Here is a 9242-nt window from a genome sequence, read left to right on the forward strand (position 1 = left end):
AGTAAAAACATTGAAAAGTTAAAAAATAAAAAAAAAACTTAGATTACCTGATATCCAGGTAAAATATCTTGGATTGAAACAAAAATAAAAGTTTAATGACCTAATTGTTATGACTGACCTTATTGAAATAACTTTTAAAATTGATTAACGGAGTAATCCATATCTTTTATCCAAAACTTAACCATGGCGGTTTGTGGGCTTGTAACTTGTTTGGTCGGTTTGGGTCCAAAGTAGTCTATAAGTCTATAACCATTGTTAAAAGGGTTTATAAAATAGGATTTATGATATCCTCCACTTTTGTGGTCATTTTTCTACGTACTTTAGTCTGTATAAAATTTAAAATATTTCAAAATACTTATTTTGGGCATTTTTAGAATAAACGTTTGTTTGCTTAACTAGTTTTCAAGACTTAAAAGTTATACCTTTTACTTGACATAAGTGTAATCACATAAATCTTAGAAAGAGTGTTTTGGGTTACCTTACCCAACATTAGGTTTATACACATGATGTAATTAAATATGAACATATGAAAACTCATGCACGCGTGAAAAGCACTTTAAAAAAGAAAAAAAATATATCTAATAAATCATTGATGTCTAAAATTTATACATTTGTGTATGTTAGGCCAGCCGTAGTGGCCTTCGTTGTGAGGCACCCCCACCATCTCGTTGTATATATAACGAGATGTTGTGAGAGAGAACAAAGGAATGGTAATGATTGCAAGCGGGTTTTGAGATTTTTTTACCACTGTGTTACTTTTTTCAAACTAGTCATTGCTGACGGGGATGCCACGTGTCGCAAAACCCCCTATATGCTTAGTTACCACTACGCGTGTTCTTACTAATTTCTTAAGATAAATATCTGTTAACTCAATTTCAAAATTGCAATATGTACCAAATTCAAGACTCATCGTTAATTGATATACAACTTCTGTTTGAGAAATCTCTTTTATCTATTTTACTTTCATTAGCATCAATATTTTGTTATGCTTCAATATTCAAAACTCAATAGTAGAAGATGAACAAGCTGAAACATAGGCTACACAAGAAGATTTAATTTAACAAAAACATATACTTGCTTTATTCCAATATAGCATAATTACATCATGTCAAACAATGGAGCCCTCAAGTATGGTGGGTTGTGGCAACGGTGCGCCACCACAATATCCTTGAAGAATATCACCTTCCTCATAAGTGAAACCAAGAGAATCAAGCATTGAAGGCCAACACCCGTGAGTTATAACGCGGATGGCTCTACAACATTCCATAGATAAGTAAGTGTCACCATTGAGAAAGAAGAGTATGATTTCGTTTGTGCAAGATTTCAACTCAAATAATGCATTCCAACAGTCCATTAACTCCCCATTATTCTTTTCTCCTTGAAGCCTGGCAACTAGGCCTTCATTGGGCTCGTTGGCGTGCACTTTCCTAGCCATTGAGCCGACTTGGAGCGAAACAAAGCATGATAGTAAAAGCAGAGTGATTGGAAGAACCCTGAATGCAGCCATTGGTTAGGGCAAGAACTCTTAACTATAAAATATATGGCTTTGAAAGGGGGTTATATAGGTGCTCTTATGTAATGAATATCTAAGTAAATGAAGAAGTTTATTAATCTTCAAATTAGTTAGTGAGTGCCTTAATGAAGAAAACCAAAAGGTTATGAAACGAACCGAACCATCCAAGTAATAAAAGAACCATATGATCTTTAAAAGCTAATTGGTGCTAATAAAAGAGCCATTAAAGTACAATAAATGAAATTTGGTAATAAATAAAAGAATAAATGGTTGGTTAGTGAAAGGAACCCAAAGGATAAAAATATACGATTTGCAGCAACGTATCTAGGACAATGACAATATGTTAAAGTGACACTAGCTAATAGTAAAAGTGATGTCACGTGGATACCTTATATTTTCTTATGAAAGATAAATAATTTTTACATTTTATGACACAAACTCAATACCTTTAGATGTTTAAAATACTTTATTTTGTCACTGGGTCAACTAGACAAGATGAGTTTCAATATCACTAACACTAAAAATGTGTGATAGTAAGGGTTAGTAAATGGTATTTTTTTAATATATTTTAAATAGTTAATGTAATTTTTAAACAATTACTGGTTATCTAAAATATCCATCCAAGCACGTGTTAAAACCGTATACAAGAACCAAAAAAATCGTTTTTCTCTCTTTAACGTTGTGAAAAACAATGATAACTTAAGGGTCAGGTCTTCGGTTTTAGAATGTCATGTTTTCATGAGAACTATATTTTTCAAGTGTAATGATTTTCATGAGAACTATAGATCAAGTTTAATGACGAGTCATTTTAGAAACTACCTATAACATCTGACCTCTCGTATCATTAATTTAATCCACTTCATTTTTTATTACCCGAGTGGAGGATTCCCAGCAGATCACGTACTACTCTTATTCGAGCATGCTTAATTGTGGTGTTATTTTCTCATCCAAAGCCTGAAGGTGTTTAAAATCACCAATTTGTAGACCCATCGTCCTTGATAAGGTTTGTCATACCATTCCAATTTAAAATGTAATTTTGTCTCCCCCCCCCCCCCCCCGCCCGGGAAAAAAAACCAACATCGTTGGGGACTTGTATCCGTGGTGAGGTTTCCCCACCATCTTGAACATACATGGGTGGCTTCATACAATTTGTGACGTCTAGGTCCCTCGTGCCATCAATATTGAAATATAAGAAACTTTTAGATTTGTTTTTTGTTATCCAGATGAAGACTTATCACGAGGTCACTCATTGGTGATATTTGATTCGAAGCATTCCTTTGAATTAATAATATCTCCTAGCCATAATGTAGATTTGCTTAGCCTAAACACTAACCAAAAGATTACCCAATAACATGCATGACAGTCATATAGTATCAAAAGTAATTCATTCAGTTATGAGTTGAAACCATATTAACACACATAACATCAAATCTCATTAAAAGTCGATCCACGAGTTAAGACTCCTACTAGATGTTGTAAAGGACATAGTCACATAGAGGGACCCAACCAAAAAAAAAGCATTACTTAAGCTACAAGTGGACTTATACGAGTATAAGCATTGGATGAAAATGTCATGACGAGCCGGATCATACACTAAACAACTAAAGGCGGTTTGGTTCAGCCGCTGAACATGAACCCATCATTTGGAGCTTTAATTTCGTTACTGAAATTTTCCTCGAATTTTACAAATTCAAGTCATTCCGTTCAATGTATAAAAACACCTAAATTATTGATAAGACTAATTTTACTAGTTTATTACTGTTTATAGTTTCGTCAATTAAGTGCGTACTTTCAACCCAATCTCTTACAAAAAGGACCGTAATGTAAAGTTTAATTTGTTCATTGATTAATCTACTCTTTAAATTTTAATGATAATATGCATGGGACTAAAAGGTAGAAGATGAACATGAATATAAAAGTAACACAAGAAGACTTAGAATTAACAAAAACATAAACTTGTTTTATTCCATTAATTTATTCCAAATTACATAATGTCAAACAATGAAGCCCTCAAGCATGCATTGCCGGTTGTGGCACGGGTGCGCTCCCACAATAACCTTGAAGAACATCGCCTTCTTCAGAAGTGAATCCAAGAGAAGTAAGCATCGAAGGCCAACACCCGTGAGTTATAGCACGAATAGCTCTACAACAATCCGTGGTCAAGTAACTGTCCCCATTAAGCAAGAAAAGTATCATTTCATTCGTGCATGACTTCAACTCGACTAATGCATCCCAGCAGTCCATTACTTCGCCACTATCCTTTGCTCCTTGAAGCCTAACAATGAGGCCTTCACCGGGATTGCTTGCGTGCACTTTCTGAGCCGAACCAACTTGGAAAGTAACAAGGCATGATAGCAAGAGTAGAGTGACTGGAAGAACCTTAATTGCAGCCATGGGTTATTATAAAAATTGAAAGAATTGTAAAATCTAGGGTTATGCAAGTGGGCTATTTATATGTGTAGAGGTGTTATTACGTAATGAATATGTAAGTAAATGATGAAGTTTATTAGTCTTTAAATATCAGTTTGTGTATAATTGAATGAAGAGAGTCTAAAAGATTTTGAAACGAACAATCCTAGTAATAAAAGAGCCATGCCATATATTTCGTGCTAATAAAAAATCGTTAAGTTAATAAATGAAATGTAACAGTTAATTAATAAATAAATGGTTGGTTCAATGAAAGGAACCCAAAAGATTGTAATATTAGGGGTGTGTAATTCACGGTTTTGAATTGTCATAACTGAAACCGAACTGTTAGTTCCGAACATGTTGTTGTATCTCGGGTCTGGTTCTGGTTCGTAAATTTGGGTGAAAACAATTCCTGGTTCGGTTCAACCATCCACATTTCCAAGTTAAATACATTCTCCTTACAATATCATAAGCGATAATCATCTTCTATCGTCCTAAATTTGTTTTAAGATATAATTGTTTTATATAATATCTTGAGTCATTATAATCCATTCTCAATCTCCCTCCATTTGAAAATTGGAATATCATATATTGATATGATAATGTTTTATTATATGAATTGAAAACCAGACGAGTATTGTTTACACTAGAACCGTTTAACGCGGTTCCGATTATTTATTTGGCACTTAGTGGTTTTAGATCGATTTTGAACCGTTGCACAGCCCTATATAATATGATCTTTAGAGATCTTTTAACTTGATTCGAGGACCAATCAACATACTTAACAATGGTGTCACATGAAGGTTGAGGAAAGTTTACGTTACGTATTCGACAGTAGACTGAAACCAATATTTTTTCGAGTGTGACAGGCAATAGTACCAAAAATCCTAGATAGTTTTTTATTCTTAATGTGGGTTTTACATATGGGCTCACTTCTGGGCCTAGTGTGGTGGGCTGCTTTTCTCTCCAAGACCTCCCATTCGTTTGGAAAACCACGCATCAAACTTGTGCTCAGATTCCAGGCTCTAAATGGAAGGCGAGAACCGGCCCAATAGAGATGGTAGGCGAGAACCGGCCCAATAGTTCCTGAAGCCTAGGGCTTGAGGAACTCAAATAGAGAGGCCCTTTCGTTAAAAAACTATATACAGTACATACGGGGAGGGATAATTTAAGAACTTCTTGAGTTGTTAGAACTTTGAAAACTCAATATGGATCACACATTTAATTAAATGAGTATGGAATATGTGGCTGAGAATAAATCTGATTAAAAAATTAATCAGGGGAGAGAATAAGTATTTTTGATTATTACACAAGTTTAAATGTTAGTTACCCATGTATAATAAGTCGATTCGGTGTGTAAAAAAATACTGTAATTTTTTATACATTACTTACAATTACGTATTACACACGTGTAATAAAAATCAAAAAAGAAAATTGTTATGTTAAGTTCTTTCGAGTTCTTAAAACTCAAAGCGGTTCTTAAAAGAAATCAATCCGATTATATTGTTATTGTAAAGTATGGGTGTAATTCTGGTTTAGTGGTAACATTTCCACTAAGTTGTGCGGTCTTGTGTTTAATTCTTTGCACTTTCTTTAATTTGTTTATTTCACGATCTTTGTTTCAAACTAATGGCAAGCACCATTAGGCATGTTCAAAACAGTTTGGGACTAGGAACCGGAACCGGTTCCTAACCGGTTCCTATATTCAAAACCCCCTTTTAAACCGGTTCCAGGCTCGAACCGGTTAGGGAACCGAACCGGTTCTCCCACCCTCGGACCCCTAACCTATCTAACCGGTTCTTACCGGTTCCTAACCCGGTTCCTGTACCGTAACCGGTTCCAACCGGTTACAGTGTAAAAAAATTTTTTTTTTTTCGTTTTTCGTTTGCGATTTGGATTCTAAACTACGATTCGTATTCTAAACCGACAAATGATAATTACCCTCGTGAAGTGTCTTTGCACACTTAATCATGGTGGTTAAGTGAGGGTTGTCGAAGTGGCTAAACGGCAAAGCTTCTTGAATCACAAACTTCGCCATACGATCTTGAACTCGATCAATTTGGTATGTAAATATTCCGCCTTCATTATCCATTTGCGTTTGTTGCGAATCGACGTTCTTTTTCAACGCCTTGCAATACGGTTTTTCGATGTGTTTCTTCAAATTTGAATTCGAAAGTGGGTTTAAATAAATCCCACAAAACTTGCACCGAGCCTTCAATGAATGGTCACTCAATTCAACCAAATCCCAATTGCACCAAATCTCTTGATTACGATTATGAGGTACAATACGAACGAAACTTGGTTCGGCGTTGGAACCTTGACCAACCGATGATTGTGAGGCAGCCATAACAACAAATATGAATATAGAAGAAGAGAAAACAAGAGATTAGAGAACTCAAAACGTTGTAATAGCGTTTTTTTGTATATTTTTGCGTTCGGGTTTGCGTTTTGAGTGTTGTGATGAACCCATGACACCAAATACCTATTTATACTAGTAGTGGGGTGCTTGGGGGAGCCAAAAAACGGCTATTTTTGACCCCAGCGGTCAAAAAAACGGCCAAAAAATGATTTCCAACGGCTATATTCGATCCAACGGCTAGAACCGGTTAGGAACCGGTTCCGGATGGTTCGGTTCCAGAACCGGTTCCGGTTCGGTTCCGGTTCCTACCCGCCCCTACTCAGAAATGCAAGAACCGGTCACGGATCATCGGGTTGAATCAGATAGGGTCCGGTTCCTACAAAAAACGGGTAGGAACCGGTTCGGGTCCGGTTCGGGTCCACCGGTTCGGTTCCAGGAACCGGTTTCGTTGAACATCTCTAAGCACCATACTATATTTTCTTTACAGCCCAACAAAATTAGTTTTTGCCACTTTGAAATGATGATGAAAAGCCATGCGATTTAAATTAACAATAATCCAACATTGTTTGAATTTTAAAGGAAGATCTTTATGTCAGAGTAACCAAGTTATAAAAATGTTTTAACTTTCAATTAGTGGGTCAAGTTATTCTATAAAAGGTAACAAAAATAAGAAGTGTGAGAAGCCATAAATATTGACATGTCAAGTGAGGACCTATTGAAAAAGGGTATAGAGGTAACTGTACACATTTTATCTCTCCACATGCAAGGCACATGTTAATACCTCTATTATTTTAGAACGTCTATAACTTTTTCGTATGATATTTAAAAAAAAATTCATCATAATAACAAGCGGTTTTTTATCTTTAATATGAGTATGATTTTTATTATATAAAATTTAAAACAAAAATTAAGTCATTGTGTCTTTTCGCACACCATTGTGTCTTTCCGCACGCCATTGTGTCTTTTTTCGCCATTGTGTTTTTTCGTTATTGTGTCTTTCAATTCATCATTATGTTTTTTTTAAATACTAATAACACCGTTGTGTAATAATAATATGTAAAAATAATGATAAAATAACAACAAACTATCTAATACATAAAACACAATAATTAATATATGTTACAGAATAATTTGAAACGTAAAACATAATGGTGAATACGTATAACACAATGACCTAAAACGTAAGACACAATGACCTAAAACGTAAGACACAATGGTGAATACATATAACACAATGACTTGAAACGAAAAACGCAATGGAAACAAAATATTACACAATTACTTGAACGTAATATACAATGAACGCAATACTATTTTTCTCATATTAAATGAATTTGTCATATGTCAATCCAAATAAAAGACAATGAACGTATTACACAATTACTAAAACTTAATAACGAACAAAACGACACAATGACGTAATCTTTGTTTTATTTTGTCTTTAATATGAGTACCAATTGAAAAATATAATGATCAAAATATATAATACAATTCATATGAAAACTCAACTAAAAGACACAATGAACAACAAAAAAGCACAATTAAAAAAACCCATTAATTTTTTATTTTTATATAACAATATGATACTCATATTAAAGATAAAAAACGTTTATTATTATGGTGAAATTTTTTTTTAGAAAATGTCGTATGAAAAAATTATTGACATTTTAAAATGATGGGAGAATTGACATGCGTCTTGCATGTGGATAGAGAAAGTTAACAAATGTAGGTTATTACCTTCATGCCCTTTTCATCAATTTTTATTTATTAAATTAATCTCAGTTATTCAAATCTAAGATCAATGGACTGGATTCCTTTTCACCATTCTCATTTTTGTTGTCCTTTGTATTTTAACTTTACCCTCAATTAGGTTAATTAAATTTAAAAAGTGTTCTAATTAAGTAAACATTATTCTAATTAAGTTACTCAACTTTTATATTTTATTAAATTATATAGGTGTTAACATGTTTTGTTTTTGTTTCAATGAAGATCATTTTATCTATTTTTTTATGTCGATGTGGAGTGGTAGTGTGGAATTTATTTTTTATTGTTGATTTTTAATATAATTAACATTTTTTTATTTTTAAATATAACTACATATATTGCAAATCCCGGCCCCCACATGTTCTACTCCATTGCTTTCTAGATGTACAAAATATCTGATGAAACTCGATTTAAAGATTTAGTGACCCGATTTGAATAAAAATTGTATGAATAACCTAATTGAAATAATTTTAAAACTTGGTTATTAGACCAAGTGTTTCCCCATGGGGCGCACCAGTGTTGTTCGTGAAGAAGAAGGATGGGAGTATGAGAATGTGCATAGACTATCGCGAGTTGAATAAGCTTACGGTGAAGAATAGGTATCATTTACCAAGGATTGATGATCTGTTCGACCAACTGCAAGGTTCAAGTTGGTTCTCACGAATAAATCTCAGGTCAGGCTATCATCAGTTAAAAGTGAAGGAGGCAGACATCCCTAAAACAGCGTTTCGAACGCGGTATGGACACTACGAGTTCCTCGTAATGTCATTCGGTCTAACAAATGCTCCCGCAGCATTTATGGACATGATGAACAGGGTGTGTCGGCCGATGTTGGATAAGTCGGTAATCGTCTTCATCGACGATATATTGATTTATTCTAGAAACGAGTCTGATCATGCAGAGCATCTGAGGGAGGCGTTGGAGACTCTGAGGAAAGAGAAATTGTATGCTAAGTTTTTGAAATGCGCGTTCTGGTTAAGAGAAGTGCAATTCCTAGGTCACGTGATAAAACCTGAAGGGATTACCTTGGACCCAGCTAAGATTGAAGCGATAACGAATTGGAAGACTCCATGGAATCCGACTGATATGCGAAGCTTCCTAGGGTTAGCTGGCTACTATAGGAGATTCATCGAAGGTTTCTCCAAGATAGCCGCACCATTGACCGGTATGACCCGAAAGACAGTAGTATTCAGTTGG

General features: G+C 34.6%; 2 pseudogenes; both read right to left on the reverse strand.

Annotated features, from left to right (window-relative positions):
- Window positions 1-1108: 1108 nt before the first annotated feature.
- Window positions 1109-1507, reverse strand: LOC143581971 (egg cell-secreted protein 1.2 pseudogene; annotated as a pseudogene).
- A 2016-nt stretch (window positions 1508-3523) lies between these two features.
- Window positions 3524-3907, reverse strand: LOC143581972 (egg cell-secreted protein 1.2 pseudogene; annotated as a pseudogene).
- Between the last annotated feature and the right edge of the window lie 5335 nt (window positions 3908-9242).

The sequence above is a fragment of the Bidens hawaiensis genome, unplaced genomic scaffold (assembly GCF_021521415.1).
Source record: "Bidens hawaiensis isolate Kalapana, Puna unplaced genomic scaffold, B.hawaiensis_p1.1 tig00031336_1, whole genome shotgun sequence".
NCBI lineage: Eukaryota > Viridiplantae > Streptophyta > Magnoliopsida > Asterales > Asteraceae > Bidens > Bidens hawaiensis.